This window comes from Lagopus muta, chromosome 9 (assembly GCF_023343835.1).
Source record: "Lagopus muta isolate bLagMut1 chromosome 9, bLagMut1 primary, whole genome shotgun sequence".
NCBI classification, from domain to species: Eukaryota; Metazoa; Chordata; class Aves; order Galliformes; family Phasianidae; genus Lagopus; species Lagopus muta.
The window spans coordinates 16805930-16823047 of NC_064441.1; positions in this window are offsets into that span (position 1 = coordinate 16805930).

Consider the following 17118-nt stretch of genomic DNA (forward strand, 5'->3'; position numbering starts at 1 on the left):
TTTGAGGGGGTGGAAAACTACTTCTCCTCCATCTCAGAGATGGCTCCTTTCATGACGTTTAAAGGACACAGATGAGGTAATTTAAGTTTCTTTTATTTTTATTTATTTATCCAACAAACAAAACCAATGTTTCTGATACTTCTCACGAACATTAAATCATGCTGAAAAAAATCCAAACATTTAAAAAGAACTATATATAAAATTAAAAGAGCCACTGAAGAATTGCTGAAGCAAAATTGTATGTCCATAATTTGGAAGTAATGACTGTACTGACTCAAAATAATTCTAACTGGTTTAATGACTTTCAGAATGAATGGCAAATTTATAATAAACAATTTTGTTTTGCTTTGATAGCATTACAATGGGAGGACTCTTCCAGATCAATTCCTATTTCCTCCACAAAAGAGGTTTGCAGATAGTAATTGCAGAAAACACATCTCTACTGTCAGAGCAGATCAGCTTTTGTCTTTGAAACTGCATCAGCTCACTTTCTTCAGATGCTGTTTTCCATATAAAGCAGTACAAGTGTTACATAGCTGCACAGTGGAATTGTACTAGGGGCCCTTGGAAAAAACAGTGCAGCTATTATATGATCTGTGCACTCAGCGTGGAAGTCTACCATATACTCGACCTGGAAACTTGTTGTTTTTAAGGACAACACTGACCGAAGCAAGTATTTTACACAGTTCTGGAAAATAAGCCAAACGTAAACCAATTTTCATCTGTTGAAGTCAAAAGCTCAAAAGACAGCGTCGTCCTTTCAGCACGACTCCTGCCTGAAGAAGCAGGACAGTATAATAGTATCAGTCTGCCAGGTATTTTATTCCTTTCAAAATTATATTTGGTAGAGACTGAAATTTTCCAGGGGTGAAATCTTTAAAAGCTCTGACACAGCCCTTCATTTGCTAACACAAACCACATCATCTCACTAGCAATTTCTTTGGTGTCATGATAGCACTTTGTTTGTAACCGAAGAAGCTGTTGCATGTTAGAGAGGAGGAAAGCCTAGAAAGTCCTGTTGTGTAAGAAAGCAACATTAGCTGCTGAACAACAGAAAAAGCAACAGCAAAAGGCATCAACAGAAAGAGAATAAACAGTATGCACCACAGAGGCAAAAGCACAGCTACACATGTTTCTGATGGTTACATGGGCACTTGAATATTTCTGGGGTTGTATCAGAAGCCTTACTACATCTACTAAAAATTAACAACAGATCTTCTCATCCCTCTTGCATTTGCAAGAAATCAAAATGCCTAAAACGAGACACTTAAAAATCTTCCAAATCCTTGGGGATGTTGTATGATCCTGGTAAATATATAGTTCAGTGTACAAAATAGGAAATCAAGAGCTGTCATTACTTCACCAGCTTTTAAAGATAAGGTTCAGCCAACTTCTCAGCACACCAGCTGCTATTTTAAAAGGTAGTGCTGGCTTGCCAGGAGTAAATTCTGATTTCATAAAGCATATTAGGATTTTTGAATGAAAGACAAGATGCCAGTGAAGCTTTTGGGACATACTGTTATGTTGCTATTAATGTGAACGTCTCAAGTCCAACACTGCCACTGTATGATTTTAGTTAATGTGAGTGCTGGCCTATCCCACCACTACTCCAGTTTTACTCTTCACTACAAGCTGAGTAAGGAACATCACTTGCTAAATTAGACAATTAAAATCACAACATCTTTTAAACTAAAAGGTCTTGTGTACTGCAGATTCCAGTGCAACTTAAATAACAGAATTATTAGAACACAAAATGTTTTGATTTAGTAATAAAAGTATTTTTTCTGACTGTAAGATATCCAGAAAGAATCTGGACTGTTCTGTTCACGATAGTCATTCCTTCCATGTAGTATTTAAGCTAAGTAAAAAACTGAAGGCTTCTGTTTCACTGCTGAAATGAGTAAGATTAATTAAATGCACTTCACTATGCTTTACTGCCACTGGTTCTGGCAACAGCAACAAGGCACAGTGAAGATCCCTACAATAGCGAAGTACATACTGAAGATTTCTTGAAGTGAGAAGTAAATGAGGTTTGCAAGGGAGCTGCATCTAGAAAGCAGTGGTGCTCAGTAACATAACTGCCATTCTCTCCCAGTTGTATCACTAACTGTACGTCTTTGAGCTGGACAACATTTCACTCTCCTTTTGTCTGTTTTGTCAGTTTATAGCATCATACTTCAGGTCACAGAGTTTTGCATTCTGTGATGGTGTAACTATTGACAAGATCAGTCAGATACCATCAGTACTACTGTAATGGACAACAGTGACTATAATAGAATGTAATAAATAATAGTGACAATAGCTAACAGTGGTTTTGCAGGCTACAAATAAGTGTAGATGGTACAGGAAAGAGAAGATAGATGACCCACAAATAGGAATTCTCTTCCTTAGAGGTCAGTATGATCATCACAACTGAAAAAGGGAATGTTAAAATTTTAAGTTTTGCATATCCCCACTGGTTCATTTGCTTAGAAATTCAGAAGGGGTGTTACCATGATGGCATGTCATCACAGTACAGAATAAAACCATTGAAGTAAACAATGTAAGAGCAGATCAGAAGTACAATATTTATTAGTTAGCACTGAAAGAAGGTAACATATTTATCAACACATAATTCCAGGTCTTAATGGTACTGGGTTATTATGATAGGAGGAGGCTTTGAAATGCAATTGTGAGAAACAAAAATGCAGATGATATCATTACTTCTTTACCATTCAAAAGCAATTTACTGAGGTCTCCCCTAGGCTCCAGGATGGTAAGGGTGGCAATGCCCTAGTTTTAAATAACTCTTCCCATTTTCTATGTCTTGATTTCCAAGCCATGCTTTCTAACATAGCTCAGCTTGAGTCATGATTTGTAAAAAGATACTCTCACCACATGGGTCTACCACAGTGCTCAGACTGCTGAATAACAATTGATGAAGGAGAAAGAAATCCAAGGGTGAAATACAATGAAGGAGAGCACCTGGAATCTTATATTGAAGGGCTGAAGGGCTTACACTGAAAAGATGAAGTAAAATATTGTGAGAAAAGTTTAGAAGCAAGCGATACTAATATGCCTGTTAGCCTGTCAATGAACATGAAATTGTAGTAAGAATAGCACTGTTGAAAGACCATCAAGTCCAACTGCCTGACTACTTAACCAAAAGTTACAGCATGCTATTGGGGGCATTGTCCAAAGGACATTGAAACACTGACAGCCACGTTCCAGTGTCTGTCCACCTTCATAGTGAATACATTTATCCTACATACACCCTGGCCCTCCAGTGGGACAGCTCCATGCCATTCCTGCGCTGTCCTGACCTCAGCTCCTCAGAACAGAGCTTGGCACTAATCTGTGCTTCAAGGAACTGCAGGGAGCAGTGAGGTCCCCCTGGCCTCCAGACTGGATACCACTAGAGGCCTCAGTTCCCCCTCCCAGCTCATGCCTCCACCCTGGGCTGCCTTCCTCTGGACACTTACTGTGTAGTATTGTTACTTTCACTGTTATAAAAATGTTATAAATTAATACATCCAGTAAGAATTCCACACATAAGAACAACAGATAGAGAAAACAGCAGATTTCACAGGGATTACAAATTACCACTGTTTTTTCCCAAGATCTGTAAACTAGTTTTGCCCAGAAGGTTAAAGATAAATGGTATTGATTTAAGCACTTTAATAGTTCCTTCACTAGCAGTTGGATGTCACCCAAAATTCTCTTGTACCTAAATTATTCTGTCATACTAGCTACTCCTGTAAAAACGCAAATTTGTCTTCTAAAAGCAAGCTATGTCATGCCAAATATCTCCTCAACATTTATAACTAAAAGTATTTTATTAAAAACACCTGAATATTTTCAAATAGTATTCCAGTAGGTTGTCAAATTAATTGTGAAATAAAATAAAAACAATTCAGAGTCGTAAGGTAAGAAGTTGTGCAGTGGTTGTGGAGAGCTGAAACACACTAGCAGATAAAAGAAATATGGCATACAACCCTTTTCAATTGCCAGTTCTCTACAATTGAAATGTGGAATATGTATAATCTACACAAAGAAGCCAAATGCCTACATGGGGTTGGGGGGAGGGAGTTCCCTGAGCAGTTATTTTAATTATCCATCTGTTTAATCACAAGGCTGTCATTCCGCTTGAACAGAAGTACTACACACAAACCAAAGACCCTTACCCCTGCACTGGCATAAATACAGAGCATTCCACTCAGAGCACAGTTAGCCCATTGGGTACCAGCTGAACTTGGAGTCAAACAAAGCACACCTATTGAAATCTACGTGCGCTATAGCACAGGATAAGGCAGAAACTGTGATAACAGTCCAGGAAGATTCATCATTATTTTTGAACAGACGATAACGTAGTACAGATGGAGAAGTAATTCTCCCACAGTCTGCATGTGGTTAAGATAAAGAACTGAAAATCAAGATGAGCTGGAATAGGCAGAAACTAACTACCATACTTATCTTAATTCAGAAAGCCTCCCTGCTTAGAGATTTGAGTTCTTTTAATCAGAGATTTGAGTGTTTGTAGTGGTCTAGTCAGTGTACAATATACCATCTTAGTGGAAATAAATGGTTTCCAGCATCCTGGAAGCACATTCTGCCCAGCTAGAAGTGCCTGAGCTGCACTAAGCTTCTCATCCTGCCTGGCCTAGGGCACTGAAGCCTTCAACTTTCAGCAACTTCTTGTTGTCCTGAATGCAACAGAGCACCAGCAGCTAGCTGGTATGCAGCTTCTGGATGCAAGAACCTGTGGAACAACCAGACTTGTACCTGTCAGTGTAAGACACTTCTTTATTAAAGTAACAGAAATTCTGTCAATGGTCACTGTGCAACTGTCACAGGGAATGAATAATAGAAACTTCTCGGCTTACCAGAAGCTCTTATCGTCTTGTGTATAATCAATGAATATTAAGATGTTATAACTATGAAATAAACAAGAGAGTTAGGCAAAGCAGAATATAATAACAAAAAGAGAATGGATAGAAAGCTTACTCACATCCTGGGCTCGCTTACAAAACTCCAGCAGAGCGGATCTCCAGAAGAGATTCTTTCCCCACTGGTAGCCAACTCTTAAATGGGCCTAGGAGAGGTGGAACCAGGCTCCACTCCTTTCGGCAGCACAGGTGAATTGCCTTCACCTGTGCTCCTGTGGCTGACTCATTGCTCACCTCAGGTGATCAATCAGAGGTTCAGGCCATGATTCAGCAGTTGCCATACATCTTGCATTCAGCATTTCCTTTCAGGTAACTTAGCACCTCCTTGGCCACAGCGTGATCCCTAAGCCCAGGCCCCTTAGAGGCAGAAGCTCTCCAAACGTGCAGAGGAAAGGATACCAAGTTAGCTGAGAAAATATAATGTTTCTTTGTTTTGCAGAGGACAGAAGGAAGTTAAGTGGGACTGGATTTGGATGAGGCATTAGAAAAGCCAAGGATGTAGTATCAACGTGGAAACAGCGGCCACAATTATACTCAACAGGCGAGATGAGCTGAGCTAAGGTGACAGTAAGTTAAGTGAAAAGACTGGCAATCAGACACTACTGCTAACAGTGTAGCTGTAAGAAACTCTCAAATTATTTAAACAGGGATGTACAAAGAACATACTCTGCTTTGCTCACAAGTGAGCAAATTGTAGGCCACCCAGCCAGCAGGCATCACTGTGAGATGCAGTCCCAACAGGAGACAGATGCCCAAAAGTGAAGTGGAGGCAGAAAGCAATCATGGTATTGCAAGGACAATGTGGTAATGCACAGTGAGAAGAGGTGCAGAGAGGAGCATTAAATAAATGTTTATGCAACAGGGATAGTTTAACACTACATATATTACAGAGAAGATGCAGAAAGAATAGGTTATCATAAGCCTTCTCAGCAATTCATGGGAAATTCACACATGTACTTTCAAACAATCCTGTAAAAAAAGCATTATAAAGAGACAAACTTCAATAGCATAGACCAGAGCCTCAAACACGTTAGTGCATCAACAGTATACTTGCAGTCTCTCAAATCTAGTTTTACTCATCTCTACAATTTCCTTAAAAGGACATTTAAGGTTAGTGGGTTGACTTTGACTAACTACATGGAGCAAAGAATTGATTGCATTCTTACAGAAATGCCCCTAATAACCCCTTAGATAGAGGTGCAATATTTTCCCACTAATTGTAAAAATAACTAATGAGCACCCTGAGCATATGTTATTTATCAGCATGCCAATTTTAAGAGATTGCAGTTTGGAAAAACTGAAAAGTATATTTATTCTAAAGCACACACTGCATCAGTGAAAAGAAAATTCCCACTGTGACTGGTAAAATAGAAAAGATTTTTTTCATGAGATTGTAGTATCATTAAAGATACAAAATACTGTTTTGACATCCCAAAGAACAGAGGATTAACCTGAGTTCAGTTTTCCTTGCACAGGTTATCAGAGGGGTGGTAAGAACCACAAGAAATTGTGTTCCAGGGACTATGGCTCTGCAAGTTAGAGATATTAGCACAAGTGGGGAATTCTACTGGATTTGTATTATAGCTACAGAATTATCCATTTCAGTGACTGGGAAAGAAGGAATAACTGCGGTGACTTATCTGCTGAGTCACTCCATAGCCACTATATTCTACTCTATTTCATTATTATTTTCCCTAAAGAACATCAAAACAAAATAATACACAAGAACTTGAACAACCTTGAATGTAGATACGGACAGTTGTAGAAGTTTAATCACTGAATAGTTGAGCAGTGGATAGGGAAAATTTTAGCTAAATTTATGTGTGTTCAATATAAAATTTAGTTTTACACATTCAGCATTGTCAAATTAAAAAACTGTTATTGGCAAATTTACATCTGGCTTTCTCCATTATGTTATCCTTGCTCACCTCTAAGTTCTTGTCAAGGATAGCTGGAACTAGTGTGAAGACTACATAAAAAGAAATGAAGAAAAGACACATGAAGGAAAAAGAGAAAAAGATTTCTGTTACATTTATAATCCCTTCACAGGTTTCATGCCAACAGAAATTCAAATGGGTCCTCAGGAAACAGTTATTTCTTCAGTCTGGGAAAATACCTTTCATAGGCTGATGCATACTTTCATGCAGAACTTAGTAAAATAAGATAAAATGAAAACAGTGGAGTGGGAATGGGGTGGAAATGGAGACCTGTGTTGCTGTGCAATAGATGTTCAGGTACCATATTACTTAATCTGCCTTCCTGAGTGCAGTTTCATAATAAGTGTTAACAGGCCAGCTTTAAACACTAAGGAGTACATTTGCAGTGTAATGTGTAGGGATTTGGCTGGACAATTTCCCATTAACACTAATGTGCACTGCATGGTTAAATCCCTAAACACCACATTGAAAATTTAGTTTCAAAAGTGGCCATTATGTTTGGGTGTTGCATTTTTTTTTTAAACAGTTGTTAGTCTATTAAAAAGTCATTGCACTTATACTCGTCAGACTAGAGCTTTCTCATTTTATTTCAGTTTAGACAGTTTAGCCAAAGATATATTTTTGTAACTTCACATGCTAAAGAAAATTAGTGCTTTAGAACTGGCACTGATTAAAGTCTTCATAATGCTTCATCTACTGATCTACTCAAATGGTAAAATCTTCAGAAAAATCTATGATCAAACTACTAATTTTCTGTTCACAGAGTTTACAACAGAGAGAGCTACATTTTGTTACTGTCACTACTGGTACTACCTTTAACATAATTTTATCTCAGTTTCTCTATCATTAAAAATACAAAGTGAACATGTGCATATTTGATTTTCTTTTTAGGTTAGGCATTTAAAGTGTTAGCAAGAAAAATCTCAAGGGATTTCACACTCAAGTCATGAATGCATGTAAAAACAGGCAGACCAAAGGAGCCAAAAATGAAGCACGGGGCAACATTGTGATTATAGCTAAGTTCTAACTGACAACAGCATAATCATTAAAAAAGAAAGGCATGATCACAAGCTGGTCCCCACCATTCTTGCCGTAATCTAAACCTGGTTTGTAAATCATGAGGTCTTCAATGAAGCGTAGCATAGTCTGCATATGAATAGGGCTGTCCATTTTTATTACAAAAAGACGCTCAGTCTTAAACCAGTTTTTCTGCTAATTATGTTTTTTAAGGAAAACGAAGTAGAGTTCTGTGGGTTTATGCTGGGGCAAGGGAGATGAGCAGCAGAAATTCTTCAGAGTATTTCATAGAATTAACTGAGATGAACAGCTCTCTATAAACAATGTGTGAGTTAGAATTTGTACTCTGCTGCTGAGATTTGTAAGTGGATGTGAGCAGATGGAGTCCACCACTTTTACAACAATTTACTGGTTCTTTTCAGTGGCTTTCTTAATTGTAAGCTTGCATTACAGACAAGCATTTAATTCTTCAAAAAGCCCAATTTCTGCTTACGAGAAAATAAAGTACTTCCTCTTGCAACAGCAGGTATGCACTGATGGAATCCTAAAAAATCTAACCCCAATGTGCTAAAGACACCTAATAATCTTTAAACTACATAAAATACCACTTCCTCCCCAGTACCAGGATGTTGTAAAAAGCCTAATTAGTCCTTATAATAGAGCTGACACCTCCAAAACACATAAAAGAGGACTTTCAATTTACAAAAGACAACTCTAGTTGTCCTGATTTTTACCTTTAATTAGATAATAAGAGCTAGCTCTATGAAATTGCAGATGAATATTCCATTAATTTGGCTGTTAACCAACATATGAGGTATCAGCTGAGGGTAATGTTAGATTTGTGAGAGTTTTTTCAAAGCAATATTATAATATTTTGAATTGATTTTTAATGCACACTGTTTCATGGATTATTTAATTCTCTAATGAGGCAGAAAGAAATATTAAAGGCAATATTTTAAATGTCAGGTAGATGACCCAGTTTAAGGCAAAAAAAAAAAAAAAAAAAAAGATTTCTCTTGATTCTTTTGCAACAGTACCAGTAACTGCCTAGATTTTGGAAATGACTTTCTAATGTTTAGATTTTATATTGGTGCAATAATTGTGCGCAGTAGGGTACTGTACCTAGCTATGAAATTCATTTAAAAATGAAATAAGAGGCATGATGAAAAATACAGAAAAGTCAGTTGCCCCAAAGGAAATATAAATAATTTTGAAAGCAGAAGTGTTTCTGTGGCAACATGAACTTTAATAAGACAAAATTTGCAATACTAGTAAGCTGTACCTAATGACAGGTAAATGCATGAATTTGACAGAGAGAGATCAGTGTTCTATACACATAGAGCTGTCTCATGAAATAAGGAACTAAAGATTATGTCTGACCATTTAATAAAAATCACCATCCAGGTCACAGTGTGCAACACAAGCTTTACAGTCAGGGGAAATCTGCACTGTGATATATAAGGGGATCAGTGTGCCCTCTGATGTGAGCACTGCCTTCAACTCATCTACTCAAGAAAGGACAAAGAAGAGGGGCAGCCCCAGAGACAGGTCCTTCTTTCTGCATGCCAGCACATCTGGCAAAGCTGATGCTTTCCTCCAATTCTTTTCTCAAACAGAAGGTTCAAGCAAAATGTTTACCCATCCCAATGCAATGAACAAAACAAGACAATGGAACAGTAACTTCTAGTGAAGCTATACACAGGAGAAAAAGAAAGAACACAGAAGGATTATCAATAGTCACCCAAAGACAGAAGCTCAGATAGAATGACCTGCTTGTTTTGCAAAAAGTGGAGGTGTTTTGGAAGCAGAATATCCGTCCTGGAATTGGGATAGAATTAAATACATATGAATAGATATTAAGAAAGAATATAACACCATTTTGATTTGAAAATTTCAGAGGATCTAAAAAATAATTTCATGTTAAAATAGTGAGCTTTCTTATAGGAAGAAAATCAGAATACTGCATCAGAAATGATTTTTCCCACCTCTTTTGGAATCATCAACTCAGCACTTAAAACAAAGAAATAATAGTATTGTGTCCAACACTTACAATCAGAGCATTCCATTAATACTGCTTAAGGGTTCTTCACAGCTCTCTTCTACCCACCCACTCTTTTCTCTCCAATATCTAAAGCAACTCTTGCAAAGTATTTAAGAAACTGCACTACAGTATTAGCAAACAGAATAAATAACAGGGTGTGCACAGCAGGGAATCATGCCCATTCCTACCTCAGTCACAGCCATCTCTCCTTGTGTATCCATACCAACCTACAGAAATTTTAAAGTAAGGCATAGATTCACAAAGGAACCACCTCCTTTACCATGGATACCCAGGCAGAGCTGTTCAATATGAGCTTTCTCCAACTATGAACTGATGAGGCTCAGTCCAGACTAGAAGGGTTATTAAAAGCTGAAGGTAACCAACCGGATATCGCAGAGTGCACATTGCTGCCTGGGTAACATCTCTCTTATACTTGTTGCTTCAGAAATCAGGAAAAAAACTTTGAGTTGTTAATAATTGAAGAACACACTTTTCTAGTCTATAAGACCTAATTAAAAATTTAGAAGGCTCATAATGATCACCTATTCATTTCAAGGGGGAATGCTGGATAAGGAACAGGAGAGAATTAAATACAAATAAATTAAAATTACAGAAAAGACATTCAAAATCTGATGACTGTGTCTGCATCTAAGATCAACATTTCAGTATGCATCATGTTCTACAAATATGAATGTAAGGACCTGTCCATTCCATACTTCCAGAAACATGATGCATTTTAATACTAATCTGTGTTTTGGCTATATCTGGAGACACCTCTCTAGTGGTTGACAATCTGCTTTAAAGGATGTTCAACTAGTGGCCTCAGAAAAAAGGAATAAAAAGAGAAAGCTTGAAACATGATGAGAGACTTAAGAAGAGAGCTTTGGGAAGATCCAAAGAAGTACAGAAAAGTAAAGGATGATGAAGAAAAATTGGGAGCATGACTGCATTGCTTATCTCACAGTAAAATAATGTTTGATGAAAATTTAAAATTAGGATATATGCCACCAAAAAAAAAATCGGTGGTGGGGGATTTTTTTGTTTTATTTTTCATTCCATTCATGTTACAGAAACATAAAAAATGTAAGATTATATGTCCAAAAGCATTCACATAGGATCACTGAATATGTGGGGAAATTATTAATAGCAGCTCACATTTGAGTAGCAAGAAAATATGCTATCCAGCTTTTGAAGACCAGAATGAGACCTACATAAAAGCAATTAATTCCATTAAAAACCAGACAAGTCTCATGTATGATTGGACATTTGCACTTAAGACCTATGAAGATAAGCTTTAAAATGGAACATTAATAATTTCGTAGCTGGTAGTAGTGGATCAAGTTCTGGAAATTGCTTTATGAGATGGGCCAGCTAAAGATGTCCCCAGAGGCACAAAAGGAAAAAAAGAAAAAAAAAATTATTAGAGGTCTTAAAATTATGGCCTATGAAAAAAAGAACTTGAGTTTTTTTAGCTGGAGAAGCAAAGCCTGCCTAAAGCACGTGGTTATTCTTCAAAATATAAGCCACTGCAAGGGCAATACACCGCTATCTGAGGTGTATCTGAGGATAGGGTGAGGGAAAAAAAAAAGCTTGAATTGCTGCAAAAGAAACTAAATGCCACACTGGGAAAAATGTTAACTCTATAGAAAGTTAGATTCTTACATAAATTTCCAAGGAAGTTATACTGTTTTTCTCATTAAAACTATTGGAAATTGGGCTTGAGAAGTACATGCAAGAGATGAGATGGGGTGGCATTATCTCAGGACAATCTTTCAAAACTTTGTTATGTTCTACATGCAAGAAAACAGAGATGTTTTCTTCTAAACATGTCAGTATTCTTGACCATATGACTAAACCTTCTCCAGCAAGTCTATGCACATGCTATCAGTCCCAATCTGTTAACTCATGGAGTAAACAACTAGTACTCTTTTAACTTCTGCTTCTTCAATTTAAAATGTTGATTTCTGAGAAATGGGAATATCTATTCCAAATAACTTTTAGACTTGCCATCATAATATTTTTAGAGCGACAGAAGACAGGAATAAGGCTATCTCATCTTCTTCCTCAAAGCTGCTTCTTGCACAGAGGTCTGGTCTTAAATTGGCTACTACCACCAGCTTTTGCTTTTAAATTAAGGTAGACTACTAACACAAGTTCTAGAGAGAAACATCTGAGAGAAGACATTTGTCTTCTCCTGCCTGGCTGCCAACCCCAGCAACACAATGGATGTTAAGAAAGGAAGCCAGTGCCTACAGCAATGAGAAATGCATAGGGCATGTGGGGTGGCAGAATATTCCAGCTCAGACCCAACTCTAAATGACTGCCAGTCTGTTTAGAAAACATGTTCTGTGAGAGTCTTATTGACATTCACCAACAAAAATCCTAGCACAGAGAGGATTTAAACTGAGAATTGCACTCACCTTCAATAGAAGCATGTGGAATCCACAATCTGCTTTGCCTGCATGATCCTCTTTATTCTCTCATACTTGAATGTACATTTAATGTACTGTCACAGATAGCCCCAATCTGTAACTATTTTGTTTACTATTAGTAATAAGTGAAGTGATTTTTTTGAGAAAATGGTAATTTTGTCTGAAACATTCTAACAGCTGCAAGGCCCAGGAAACAGGTTTTGTTCAATAAAGATTTATAAACCATAAGCTCTGTTCTTCTCTCTCATATTCATTCAGATGCAGATGAGCCAGTCTGTGTCATCAGTGAAAGGATACAAACAGGCATTTTTTGCACTGATATCCAGACAGCATTCCCTGTGAGATTGGCCTTTAATTTTTTGTCACCAGGAACTGAAGTCTCCTTTCTCATGAAGGAGATCAAGAGGGCAGAAGTATCTAGGTCTCAGCCCACCATCATACAATCTTCTGAAGAGACTTCAGTTTAGTCATATCCAAAAAGAATTTTTTTTCTCAGAGCGGTGACAATTCACAGACAAATTGTTTTCTCTTCATCTTAACTTTCTATGTGGTACCACTTCTCATTCAGCTTGTCATGCTGAGCACAAAGCTCTATAGCAGTTCAAATCAATGCACTGGCAATATATTTCCGAGCAATATACATTTGATTTTGTTGCCTGTTGGTGATTGTTTTGTTTCACTTTTCATTTACATCTAAGTAATGTTGTTAATGCCTTCAGCTAGGAATGTGATTCTCACTACCTCAATAACAAGACAACAAAACTATTCTTTTTACATTCAGGGACTACAGCCACAATTTTCATAGAGATTTAAAGGAAAGAATAGCACCAGGGGTCAGACCTAAAAACTGACCCTGCTGCTGACAGGACAATGAGCTAGGACACCTCATTCCTAAGGCAGCTGGGCCCTGAAGCAGGCTCAAAGCCCCACATTAGACACCAAGAGGCATCTCAGAAGAGTAGCCTGCAGAAGTTACAAGCTTACCAGTGGGCCATCAGGTGCAGCATACTAACTACCAGAATATTTCTAACCTTTTTCCCATATTAGATTCTTTTAAGTCATAAGGATAAACATTCAATCAACAAATTCACAACATTCAATCCACACCTGAAAGCCTTCTTTCAGTGTCAAAATACATACTTTTTCTGCTTCTTTTTAAAGTCAATGACTTAGACCAACAGGATGGTCATTACTCCCTTTACTGTCCATCAAGGAAGCTCTGTGGGCATCTGCAGAGGAAGGATACGTGTTTTTAACTCTCCAGGTAATTTGTTAAAGTTAAGTTAGCATACTCTGTAAGTCCTTACATAAAAAACGACTGATTCTAATCCACAGCAGCCAGACTTATTTTTCCTCAAATACTCTACATCCGAAGATACATGTTAACCATGATCTGAGTGGAACGTGCTGTGCAAAAAAAGCAGAACAGGAGATATGTAAAGAATTTTAAGATGAAAAAAAATTAAGCAGAAAATGAGTTATAAGGGTTCCTATGGACTCCCCAGTACAAGCTCACCTTTTATTTTTATTTCATTTTTAATTTTTATTTTGCTTCTATTACAACCTGAAGCTCTAATTCCTGATGGACTCCTTTTTGCTCTCTGAAAAGTACCAGCTTCATAATTTGCCCCATCATTCAAACAAGGTGGTTTCGATATCCTTATGTTTCTTGTTGATTTGCATGTGACTAGTCATTAAAGCAGGAAAAAAAAATTGCTAAACTCCTAGACAATATTAATATTTTTATATCTAGTAAGATGAGATTTCTCCCAGCAAGATGTATTAAAAGATGCATAAGTGTATAACCAAGATGTTATAATTACAATATAATCAAAAGAGTAAGGCAAAGCTGTATAACCAAGATGTTATAATCGCAATATAATCAAAAGAGTGAGGCAAAGCAAACAAGGATCACAAAAGAGAATAAGTAGAAGAGCTTACCCTTGGGTTGAGCTCACTAGAAGATATCAAAGAGGAGGATCTCCAGAAGAGATCCTTCCCCTCTGGTAGCCAGCTCTTAAATAGGTCCAGGAGGGGTGCAGCCTGGCTCCACCCCTTCCGGCAGCACAGCTGAATTGCCTTCACCTGTGCTCCTCTGGCTGACTCAAGGCTCACCTCAGGTGATCAATCAGAGGTTCAGGCCGTGACTCAGCAGTTCCCATACAATAAGGAAACAACATGGTGAGCTGCAAGCAGTCCAGGAGACTCCAGGAATTCATTGATAACAACTTTCTGGTTCAGGTATTGCACAGACCGACCAGAGGAGTAGTGTTGCTGGACGTGGTGCTCACCACACAGAAGAAACCACAAAAGACATTAAGATTGGAGGCAGCCTAGGCTGCAACAACCATGCCCTGATTGTGTTCACGATCTTAAGAAACAAAGGCCTGGCAAAGAGTAGAGTCAACTTCAGGGTGTTTTTTTTTTTTTTTTTTTTTTAAGGAATTGCTGGATGACATCCCCAGGGAAACTGTCTTCAGGGGAAAAAGAACAAAACAGAGCTGGCAGCAGTTTACAGATGTTTTTCTGACAGTTCAAGAGCTGTCCATCCCCCAGAATAAGAAATCAGGCAGATGAGGCATGAAACCAGCCATAAGCAGCCAGACCCAGATGTTAACAACCCTCCCCATGGAAGGAGGAGCTTGGAACTGGATGATCTTTAAGGTCCCCTCCAACCTAAGCCATTCTGTGATATTACATAGACTAATACAAAAATGAGGGCTGAAGTGCTACCATTCTTTACAGCCATCCTCTGAGCTCATTAATGAAAATCTGTATATCACAAGATTAAAAACAAAGAGTGGGTACATCAGTAAGCCTGAACAGATAGCCAGACTTCTGGCTCAATCAGGCAGTGTTTGCTAATGTCCCCTTTCTGATAACTCCCCATTCTTTTCTCAGGAACAAATCCACATTTTCCTCTGCAGCAGCACTAACTTCCAGCTGTGAAGAACGAGTTACCACAGAGCCCTCATCTGAAACACAGACTGTAGTCATCAGCCTGTATTCTGAAGGGCCAAGAAAAATCTGCTGAAGACATGCCTTAGTTATGGAGAAAGGTTTTAATACCCTTTCCCAGCAGATCTGATGGCAACAGGGACAGAAACAAAAATGAGTATTTATTGCTGTAAATTCCTTACTTCAAAGAGTACTCAGACAAGCCTTTGTCTGTAATTTAAATGCATCAAATTAGAGGTAAGCACTTCCCTAATTCTCCCACTTGCGTGAAGAGGGCATTTGTCAAAGGCTTCAGTGGGAAAGAAAACTATTTCTTAATGATTTTGCCACCACAACACTTCTTTATTTTGCTATTGCAAATCATAACTACAGTCAAAACAACAAAACATTACAAAAGCCAAGGTGCAGGAAGTCAGTAAGTCATGGAAATCACTGTTTCTGTCTATTGGAAATGAAATGCCCTTCTCTGGTTTCAGTTTCTACTGTTGAGACTCAGATTGTATTTCAGGATATTCTGCTAATTCAATCACACTGTAAAATACATTAACACTATTCACCCCCAGAATGTTTTTCGTGTAATTTTAGGATTATAATGACACAAAGCAATCAAAGCAAGACCACTGACATACACAGCTAATGTTCTACAAGCATCTCATCACATCATCTTTAAGATTAATAACCCAAAAGGAACTTACACATTCCATTGCATTTTGCCTCTTACAACACACCCAGTGCAACAGCATAGAATGACAAGACTGGGATTTGTCATACGCAGCTCAAGCTTTCTCAGAAGGGAAAACGTGCTTGTCAATACCTTGTACTTAGTTACTGTCTTAATTTTTGGCTCTGCTATCACATACTTTTATGGCACCAGAACAACTAAGAACTGTTCTTTCTGACCAGGTTTGACAGCACCTTTAAACTCTTCAGGGCACAACACGGTCTAGACTAAACATTTCTCTTAACCAATTGCTTCCTGCAGCAAGTAACTGAGGATAAGAAACCTGCTACTGAAGCATAGGCAAGTAATTCCACAGCTTGTTCTCATCATGCACTGTCCATGGAAAAGACATCTGTAGGAAAAACATTCCCAGTGGTCTGATAGCAACTGTTTCACTCTCTAGTCATCCTTATACCGTCCCAGAGATATAGCTTTGCCTCTAGACTTTCCTACTTGAAGAACACAGGCTTTTAACACAACGATCAGCATAATTTTTGGACAAAGTTAGTTGTTATCCCAACTCAAGAGTTACCATTACATTCAGGATAAAATATATTTGCAGGACTGAAGCAAGTTTTATATTCCTTCTCCAGCTTAGGACCATTTAAAGGAGTGACTTCAATCCTGGGCTTACAAAACAATACCTGCATAGAGCAATCAGGCTGACTGAGGGTATGGAAACCTCCCTGCTGTGGGTGGCAAAAGCCACAGGAGCACCTTAGCACAGTAACCTTCAGCTTGGAAAACCTTCCGTTTTTACTAGCATGTATACATTTAAAATAAGTTCATAAGAACTGAAATGTAACAGCATTGCTACATGGTGGTCCTCACTATATGTTGCCAATTGCAAAATGACAAAAAAGACAGCGAATTTCCATCTCTTAAAGAAAAAGCTGGCCCTGGATATCTGGAAACTCATTAAACCAGTAAAAGTTTGCTGGGTGTTTTTTTTGTTTGTTTGTTTTTGGGGTTTTTTTTTTGCTGTTTTTTTGTTTGTTTGTTTTGTGTTCTTTTTTAAGCAAAAGCAAACTTACATCAACAAATGGAGAATTTAATTAAAAACAGAGGGCACGGATGGATCCTGAGA